Here is a 10,097-nt window from a genome sequence, read left to right as displayed (position 1 = left end):
CATCAGCACCCCAGTGGCCCCATGCAGGAGGAGGGCCCCAGCCTTTCCCTGTCTCCAGCTGTCCCTCGGCTGCTCCCTGCACTTGTACACAGGCTCCATGGGCACCCAAGCTGCCTTTGGCCCAGGCTGAGTCCACAGACCTACTCACCCTGAAACACTCATATTGGCCACCTCTAGGACAGAGCTATGTCTTCCTTTCAGACTGGGTGCCCCCCAGGACAGAGTGGAGCCTCTCCTCTCAAACTGGATTTCCTCTAGAACATGGTTTAACCTCTTCCCACAGACTGAGGACCTCTTCCCCCCCATGACAGGGCTGTGTTTACTCCTCAGACTGGATACCCCCAGGACAGAGCTGTGTTCATCCTGCAGACTGTGCACCCCGCAGAACAGCGCTATGCTCACCCCTCACACAGACCGGGCACCCCCCAGGACAGGGCTATACTCACCCCTCAGACTTGTTACCACCTTCCCTTTAGATGAACCCCCAAAACAGAGCTGTGCTTTCCCTTTGAACTAAATGCCCCCAAGACATGCTGGGTACCCCCCTCAGGTTTGGTGATCCCAAGCAGGGCAAGGTTCCCCCATATCCACTTGGATACCTCCTCCCCAAGCGCTGGCCCTCCTTCCTCAGGATTTTTGCACCCAGTCCAAGGCCAGACCTCCCCCTTTAGACTGGGCAGCATTTGCCCCCTTGACTGGATGTCCAGGATAGAACTGGACCTCTTACATCAGTCTAAGCTCCTAGTCCAGGACAAGGTCTCCTCCCTTAGACCTGGAGCTCCTGGGCCAGGGCCAGCCCCCCCACTCAGAGAGACCCTGAGCCCCACCTGGGCCATCCAGGTGTTGGCAGAGGAAGTGGGAGCCCTCAGAGGGCCTGGCAGGCAGTCAGGACCCTGTTTGCCTTGAACAGGGGCTGGAGCCAGGTAGTCATTTCTCCCTTCAAGGCCTCACAGCCCAGCCAAGCCGCAGGGAACACGTAAACACCAGCCGAGCCGGGCGGCAGGCAGGCAGGGAGGAGGAGCCCAGAAGACCCTGACTCATCAGCCTCCTTGGCCACGGCGTCTGGACACCTCATGGTGCCGCTCTAGATTCCAAGTCAGGCCAGTAAGATGAGCTCCAGCTCCCACCTGTCTTGGGCATGAAGATAGGCCCGGCCTGTTCTGGCCTGTCTCCCCGCAGCCCAGGCTGAGGACCTCTGAAGACCCATGGAAGGAATGTACCCTGCTGGGGGCTCCTAGAACACAGGCCAAGCATCAAGAGGAAGCTTCAGCTCAGAGCAGGATCGAGAGGGTCCAGGGTCATAGAAGAGAGGCCTCTACCGACCCACAACATGCCAGCCTCTGGAGAAGGAGAGACTAAGTGGGGCCCACATGTCAGCGGAGAGTGAGCAGGCTTTGACAGTCCACTCCCATTACCACTCAACCCGGGGTGGAGGGAGGACAGAGAACAGAATGAGGAGAAAGGGGACTGAGTTCCCTGGAAGATGAAAGGGACAAGACCCAGTCCAGCGGTCTGATCAGAGCCTTGTTCAGAGATCAGAGTTTGTGAGGGAAAAGGGACCTTCCTTGGGGGAAGAAGGGGACACAACCCTGCTCTGAGGGCGGGTAAGGAGACATAGAACTTCCATGGGTGTTTGAGGGGACAGAGCTCTACTCTGAGGGTACAGGAGGGGACAATGAACCTCCTGAGGGGGTCTCAGGGGACACAGTTCTGCTCCGAGGGTACCTGAGGGGACAAAGCTTGCCCTGTGTAGTCTGAGACACAATCCTTTCCTGAGGGCACATGATGGGACATGGACCTTCTGTGGGGGTCTGAGGAGACACAGCTCTGCTCCAAGGGCGCATGAGGGGACACGGACCTTCCATCATAATCTGAGGGGACTCAGCTTTGCTCCGAAGGTGCGTGAGGGGACAAGAACTGCCCTGTGTGGTCTGAGAAGAAACCATCCTTCCCTGAGGGCACGTGAGGGGACATGGACCCTCCGTGGGGCTCTCAGGGGACACAGCTCTGTTCCAAGGGCATGTAAGGGGACATTAAACTACCTAAGGGGATCAGAGGGGACGCAGCTTCACCCCGAGGGCGTGTGAGGGGTCTCTGGACCTCCTGTGGGGGTCTGTGAGGACACAGCTCTGCTCCAAGGGTGTGTGAGGGGACATTGGGCCTCCTGAGTGGGTCTGAGGGGACACAGCTCTGCTCCAAGGGCACGTGAGGGGACCACGAACAACCTGAGTGGGTCTGAGGGGACACAGCTCTGCTCTGAGGGTGTGTTAGCAGACACTGAACTTCCTGAGGGGGTCGTAAGGGACACAGCTCTGCTCCAGGGTGTGTGAGGGGACATTGGACCTCCTGAGTGAGTCTGAGGGTACACAGCTCTGCTTCGAGGGTGCGTGAGGGGACATTGAACATCCTGAGGTGGTGTGAGGGGACATAGCTCTGCTCTGACGGCGTGTGAGGGGACATTGAACCGCCCGAGGGGGTCTGAGAGGACACACTCTGCTCCGAGGGCTTTAGAGGGGACACTCAACTTTCTGAGGGGGTCTGAGAGAACACAGCTCTGCTCCGAGGGTGCGTGAGGGGACACTGGACCTCCTGAGTGGGTCTGAGGGGACACAGCTCTGCTCCAAGGGCATGCAAGGGGATACTGAACCACCTGAGGTGATCAGAGGGGACACAGCTTTGCTCTGAGGGCATGTGAGGGGATTCTGGACCCCCTGCGGGGGTCTAAGGTGAAACAGCTCTGCCCTGCGGGCATGTGAGGAGACATTGGACTTCATGCTTGGGTCTGAGGGGACACACCTCTGCTCCGAGGGCGCATGAGGACAGGACCTGCCCTGTGTGGTCTGAGGAGACACAATCCTTCCCTGAGGGCACATGAAGGGACATCGACCTTCCATGGGGGTCTGAGGGGACATAGCTCTGCTCCGAGGGCACCTGAGGGGACATTGAATCTCCTGAGGGGGTCTCAGGGGACACAGCTCTGCTGCAAGGGTGAGTGAGGGGACATAGACTTTCCGTGTGGTCTGAGGGGACACAGCTCTGCTCCGAGGGTACGTGAAGGGACATTGGATCTCCTGAGCAGTCTGTGGAGACACAGATCTACTCCGAGGGCAGGTGAGGGGAAACGGACCCTCCGTGGGGGTCTGAGGGAACACCGCTCTGCCCCAAGGGCATGTGAGGGGGCACTGGACCTCCTTAGGGAGTCTGAAGGGACACAGCTCTGCTCCGAGGGCAGGTGAGGGGAATTTGGACTTCCTGAGGGGGTCTGAGGAGACACTTTCTGCTCCGAGGGCATGACAGGTGACATTGGACCTCCTGAAGAGGTCTGAGTGGAAACAGCTCGGTTCTGAGGGCACGTGAGGGGACATGGACCGTCCTTGCGGGTCTGCGGGGACACAGCTCTGTTCCAATGGCGCGTGAGGGGACATTGGAGAACTGAGGGGGTCTGAGGGTACACAGCTCTGCTCCAAGGGCACGTGAGGGCCTAAGACCTGCCCTGTGTGGTCTGAGGAGACAGAAGCCTTCCCTGAGGGCACGCGAGGGGACATGGACCCTCTGTGGGGGTCTCAGGGGACACAGCTCTGCTTCAAGGGCACGTAAGGGGACATTGAACCACCTGAGGGGATTAGAGGGGACACAGCTCTGCTCCGAGGGCATGTGAGGGGACGTTGAATCTCCTGAGTGGGTCTGAGGGGACAAGCTCTGCTCTGTTTGTGCGTGAGGGGACATGAACCTCCCGATGGGGCCTGAGGGGACAGCTGTGCCAGAGGGCAAGTGAGGGGACATGGACCTTTTGAGGGGGTCTGAGGAGACACAGCTCTGCTCCAAGGGCATGTGAGGAGAGAAGGCCTGCCCTGTGTGGCCTGGAGACACAATCCTTCCCTGAGGGCACCTGAAGGGACATCGACCTTCCGTGAGGGTCTGAGGGGACATAGCTCTGCTCTGAGGGCATATGAGGGGACATTTGAGCTCCTAAGGGGGTCTCAGGGGACACAGCTCTGCTCCAAGGGTGAGTGAGGGGACATGGACCTTTCATGTGGTCTGAGGGGACACAGCTCTGCTCCGAGGGTGCAAGAGGGGACAAGACTTGCCTTGTGTGGTCTGAGGAGACACAATCCTTCCCTGATGGCACGTGAGGGACATGGACCTCCACGGGGAGTCTGAGGGGACTCAGCTCTGCTCCAACGGTGCGTGAGGGGCAAGACCTGCCCTGTGTGGTGTGGAGACACCATCCTTCCCTGAGGGCACATGAAGGGACAAGGAGCCGTTGGGGTGGGAAACACTGCGGGGACACAGCCCTACACTGAGGGTGCTTGTGGGCATGGACTTCCTGAGGGCTCTGAGGGGAAAAAGCAGCGCTCTGAGAGTGCTTGATGGGGCACAGACCTTCTGTGGGGGTCAGCAGGGACACAGCTCTGCTCTGAGGGCACATGAAGTGACGTGACCCTGCCCCAGGGGGTCTGAGTGATACAGTTTTGCTCCTAGGGGGTGTGAGGGGTCATGGACCTGCCGGGGGGGGGGGGCGGGGGCGGTGGTCCGAGGGGGTGCAGTCCTGCTCTGAGGGTACTAGAGGGGACGTGGACCATCCATCCATCAGGGGTCCTAACAGGGTCCTGGCTCTGCCTTCATTTTTAGAAGTGAGGTCTGGCTGTGGGGACCCGGTCAGAGGGTGCTGGGTCAGTGGCTCTCATTGAGCACTGGGACACACAGGCTGGACTGTGTTCAGCTATAACCCTGTTGTCTCCTCAGCCAGCCCCAGAATGATCCCAGCCCGAGGCTCCCACGGCCAACTGAAACAAGCCTTGCCTGGGGCAGAGGAGCCTCCTCTTGGGCAGCGTAGGGGACTCTAGAGCCAGACAGGGGTCTGGGCCCTGGCTGGCTTCCCGTGTTTGCTGTGTGATCCAGGGCAAGCTGCCTTCCCTCTCTGAGCCTCAGCTTCACCTCTGAGGTCAGGCTCCTGTCTAGGTCTCTTGGCCTGTGTGGTCTCAGTACCCCGACCTGCTCCCTGGTGGGCCCCCAGGCTAGCTCTTGGCTGCCTGGACAAGGACTTTACTTTTCCCTTGGGCAGACCTGGGGCCCTCAGCACTGAAGGCCAGGACATCCCCAGGTGAGAGGCTCCCTCCTTCTTCGGCATCCCGGTCATGCAGGCAGTGGGGCCAAGAGGGTGGGTGTGGATCCTGGGCATCTCCTTCCCATCCAAAGGCTGGGGGTCAGGAAAGGGGCCAGGGTCTGGGAGGCAGAAAATTGTATCCCAGGCCTAAAACCATCCCTTCAGGCCTCAGCCTTCCATCTGTGCGTGAAAGGAGGGAAGGTGGGGCCCTTCGTGTGCCTGAATTAATTATGCCCCTGCCACCTGCAGCATCTGTTTTAGGGGGGTAGAGAGGAGAGTTTCAACGCCCCCAAAGGCTTCCTGACTGGAAGGCCTGATGGTTCTCAGTCCCAGTTCACAGACTGCAGGGTGGGGACACGGCCAGCGGTTCTGGCAGGGGACTCTGTTGATGGACAGCCCCATGGGGCTCCTGTTGGCTTTGCTTCCCAATGGCGAGGAGGAGGGGACGAGGCCAGGCTGGGAGGACGGGGTTCTGGGCATGGGACACCGGGCTTGTGACCACTGCAAGCTCCCTTCTCAGAGCTTCAGTACCTGTGGCTCCAGACTCCAGGCCCTGGTGCACGAGGCCCTCCACCTGCTCCTCTCCACTCCCCACGCGGTGCTCTCCAGTCAGCCCTCCTTGGGGGCCTCTGCCCCAGCACCCTTTTCCTGCTGCAGCACGTATGAGTCAGGGGACGGCCTTGGTGTGAACCACGTCCTGGCCCTGCCCAGAGGCGAAACTGTCAGGCTACCTGCCCCCAACAAGCGCACCCCAACCAGTGAGATAGAGAGGTGTGCTGTGTGTCTGTTGTTATGTGTATGTGTTTGTATATATGCTTATTTGCATTTGCGTGTGTTTGTTTGTATATGTGCCTAGTTATATGTATCTGCTGTGTCTATTCGTACTGTCAGTTTGTAGTTCTATTTGTATCCTGTGTCTGTGTGTTGGTAATGTGCTCATGTTTGTAATATGTATCTGTGTGTCCATTTGCATGTGTGTCTTTTGGTGTGTCTGTGTGCGTGACTGTACTGTGTGTGTACCAATATGTCTGTTTGTATTTATTGGTATGTCTGTGTATATGTGTGTGTCTATTTGTGTGTGTGTGTCTGTGTGGACCCGTGGTCTGAGAACGCCGCCTGTGGGTGGAATTTGGCCCAGAGACATGTTTGGTTTGGCCCTCATAGTATTTTCAACATCTTGAGCCAACATTTAAAAATCAGGATATTTCACATAAAAATTCAGCTTTTCAGTTTCTTTTAAAAATTCAGAAGCCCTGGCAGCCTCGGGCCTGCGTTCCCATGAGGCCACTCTCCTCCAGAGCTGCTCAGAGGCTGCCTCGTCCTCCCACCCTCCACAGCCTCACCACTTTTCTCGCCCAGCAGCACCTTGAGGATGACTGAGTTTGTGATCCCAGAGTGTGTGGTCATGACTGAGTGTAAGCCTCGTTGCCAGGGAGTGTGTGCACGAGTGTATGGGACGAGTTCATGTGTGTGTGTGTAGGGGGGAGGGTGTGTGTGCGCATAAATCCATTTTGCAATGGGGGGCGTGTACACGTGAATGCGTGTGTGCATATGAGGTCAATCTGTGTCAGTGGGCTGAGCGCATGTGTGAATGTGTGCGTGTGTGCATTAGGCAAATGTGAGTGTGTGGGGGACATGTGAGTGCCTGCATGTGTGTAGGGCATCTGTGCGTGCGGAGGTTTAGGTATGTGAATGCATGCGTTTGCAGGTGTGTGTGCGTGGGGTTTGTGTGGACATATTTGTGGCCATGTGGAGTGTGTGAGCCACTGCGGTCTGAGCATGCTCTGCACAGGAGCTTCTTTCGGCCTTTGAGGGGGAATCGGATTCCGGGTTTCTGGCTGGGCCACCTTGTGGGATTTATTTCTGTCTCAGTGCCGACCAGAGCCCTGAGTAATGGGAACATTTTAAGAAAACCAGTAAATACATAGAGAAAGGGCAGGCTGGCCGGGAAATAGGCTGGACACCCCTGCCCAGCCCACAGCTGCCAGAGGCCCTGAGTCCAGGCCTAAGGCAGGGAGGGAAGCAGCCCTAGAACCCAGCATGCTCAACCACTGTGCTCTATGGATACCCACTTCTGCCCATCCAGTGGGTGAGTCCCCTACACCACCTGGATGGCCCCTGGATCTAGGCATCTTTGCAGCTTGGCTCTGAGCAACAGATGCTCAGGACAGGCCCAGGGGGTGCCATGTCAGACCTGGCCCAGGGGCTAAGGGGACCTGACCCTCCAGGTGGGGCCCCTTTCCCAGCCAGGCTACAGTGGGTCCACATCCCTGAGTATTTGGTCCACACACGTCTCACACATACGTAGACCTTCCCTCGGGAGGGATGAGGCTGCCTGTGACCTGGCAGGGTTGGTGCTCCCCACAGGGTTGGGAGGGTACACAATACACTCCACTTGGAGCCCACACACCCGAAAGTGCCTGGTGCCTGGAACCTGCGGAAGGCTGGTGTCGGTGGGGCAGAGTGGAGGGTTCTGTTGCTCCCCAGGACATGGCCACCACTGTTCTGGGTTTCAGGCTGACTGAGCCCCACTCCCGGGATCACCTCTGATATCAGCCCCTTAAATGACACAGGCCCCACGGGAAAGGATGGGGTGCTTCCTCTGGTGGGGTGAGGTTCCTTACAGAAGATCCACTTCAGCAGCGGGAAAAGCAGGCTATGCTGACCCACACTCCCCCTGCAGGGGCCCTGGGTCGGTGTCTTCTGCTGCCCCCCAGTGGCCGTGTGTGGGCAACAGGGGAAATAAAGGCTACACGGAGATTCTTATCCATAAAGGTCTGCTGGCTGAATAGAATTGCTGGGCTCTTGGCCCTAGATCCCCACCACTCACTACCCCGCACTGTGATGCCCAGTGAGATGGTTTGGGGAAAGCCAAGTCTTTTAGACTGGTCTGAGGAAAGGAACGTGGCTCCTAGCACAGATCCCGAGACCACTTGGAAGGTCAGCTCCTGGAGAGCAGGGCAACGTCAGGTTTACAGCTGCATCCTTAACCCCTGGAACAGTGTCCAGCACAAGGTGGATACTCAGGAAACAGGATGAATTAATGCCTGAATCCCCAGCTCCTGTAAGGGTGCTGCAGCAGGCCCCAGATGCAGCTCAGAGCCCCATGGAGAGGTCACCTGAAGGTGAGCAGGAGTCTTGCACACTGAAGGCCAGGGGTGGGGAAGAGCAGCATGAAACCCCAACAGGGGACTTGGCCTGGACGATGCCTTGGGCTTGAGGATGCACAGGTAGAGTCCAGGGGACTTGATTTGCCCAAACTGGTCACCTTCACACAATTCACCTGCAGCCCACTGGGCTAGACAGAATCTTCCCTTGTAACTTTAGGGGCTATGCCTCTCTGTGACCCTGCGTCTGCGATTCCTCACCGTGTTACAGGCCCTATACCAGCCCGGATGTCCACCTGGCCTCTAGGGTCCTGTCCCTGCAATCCCAGGTATGACTTCCTCCCAGCCCTCGTGCTGCCTTCCCTCTTACCCAGAGGCATCAAGCGTGAGTCTCTGGGCCAGCAGGCCCTGTACTCCTGTCCTCTGCTTGGCAAAGGGGTATCCATGCTGTTGCCGAACATTTCAAACCTGACACCTCTCCTGAGATGACCCAGAGGCCAGATGTCCTTGAGGATTTCCAGCAGGAAGAGGGGCCTGGAGTGTTAGGAGGTCAGGGCTGTCCTGGAGGAGTGCCTGGTGAGCCAGGTAGCAGTGGGCACACCGGGGCTCCATCCACAGAGCTGGGCACTGCCACTTGGCCCATTTCTTCAGCCCTATGACAAAGGGGCTGCTGGGGCCTGAGAGTCTGTTGCTGGGGCCTGTCCCTCCAATCAAGAGTACTGTATTATTCTAGGTAGGAGTCCTTTATCAGATATGGGGTTTGCAAGTATTTTCTTAGTCAGTAGATTTTCTCTTCATCCTTTTAACAGGGTCTTTGTTGGAGCAAAAGCTTTTCATTTTGGTTGTCAAATTTGCCCTTTTTTTTTCTTTATGAATCGTGCTTTCTCATGTCTAAGAACGCTCTTCACCAAGCTCTAGGTCCTGAAGGTTTTCTCCTATAATCCACTTTAATTTTTGTATAAGGTCTGAAGTGTAGGTTGGGGTTCCTTTTTGGGACCTTTGGATGGATATCCAATCACTCCAGCACAATTTACTGAAGACTGTCCTTCCTCCATTGAGCTCATTTTGCACCTTTGCCAAAAATTAGTGAGCCATACCTATGTGGGGCTACTTCTGAGTTCTCTGTATTCTTCCATTGATCTATGTGCCTACTTTTCCACCAATACCACCATCTTGATTACTGTAGCTGTATAATAAGTCTTGAAATGGGTTGATTGACTCTTCCTGCTTTATTCTTCTAGTTAAAAATTGTTTAAGCTGTTCTTGTAACCTTCCTGATACATTTTAGAATAATCTTGTCTATATATAAAAATCTTACTGAGATTTTGATATGAATTGCATTAAACCTGTGTATCAATTCTCCAGTAAAACCACCTGAGCTTGGAGATGTCTTTTTCAGGGGTTTAAAAATTATGAATTCAATATCCTTAATAGTTACAGAGCTATGCAAATTATCTTTTTCATTTGGGGTGAGTTATGGCAGTTTGCACTTTTCAAGGAATTGGTCCATTTCATCAACTTGTCAAAATGTGGGTATTTACAGTACCCCTTTATTGTCCTTTTGATGTCCATGGGGTCTATGGTGATAGCGTTATTTCATTCCTAACATGCCTAATGTGTGTCTCCTCTTTCCTTTTTTTCTCTTTTTATTTATTTTTGGCTGCACTGGGTCTTCGTTGCTGCGCATGGGCTTTCTCTAGTTGTGGTGAGCGGGGGCTACTCTTCATTGCGGTGCACGGGCTTCTCATTGCGGTGGCTTCTCTTGTTGTGGAGCACGGGCTCTAGGCGTGTGGGCTTCAGTAGTTGTGGCACGTGGGCTCAGTAGTTGTGGCTCGTGGGCGCTAGAGCATGGGCTCAGTAGTTGTGGCGCACAGGCTTAGTTG

This window comes from Globicephala melas, chromosome 11, assembly GCF_963455315.2.
Source record: "Globicephala melas chromosome 11, mGloMel1.2, whole genome shotgun sequence".
Classification (NCBI taxonomy): Eukaryota; Metazoa; Chordata; class Mammalia; order Artiodactyla; family Delphinidae; genus Globicephala; species Globicephala melas.
The sequence above is the reverse complement of the archived record's forward strand: the minus strand, read 5'-3'. Positions refer to the sequence as shown.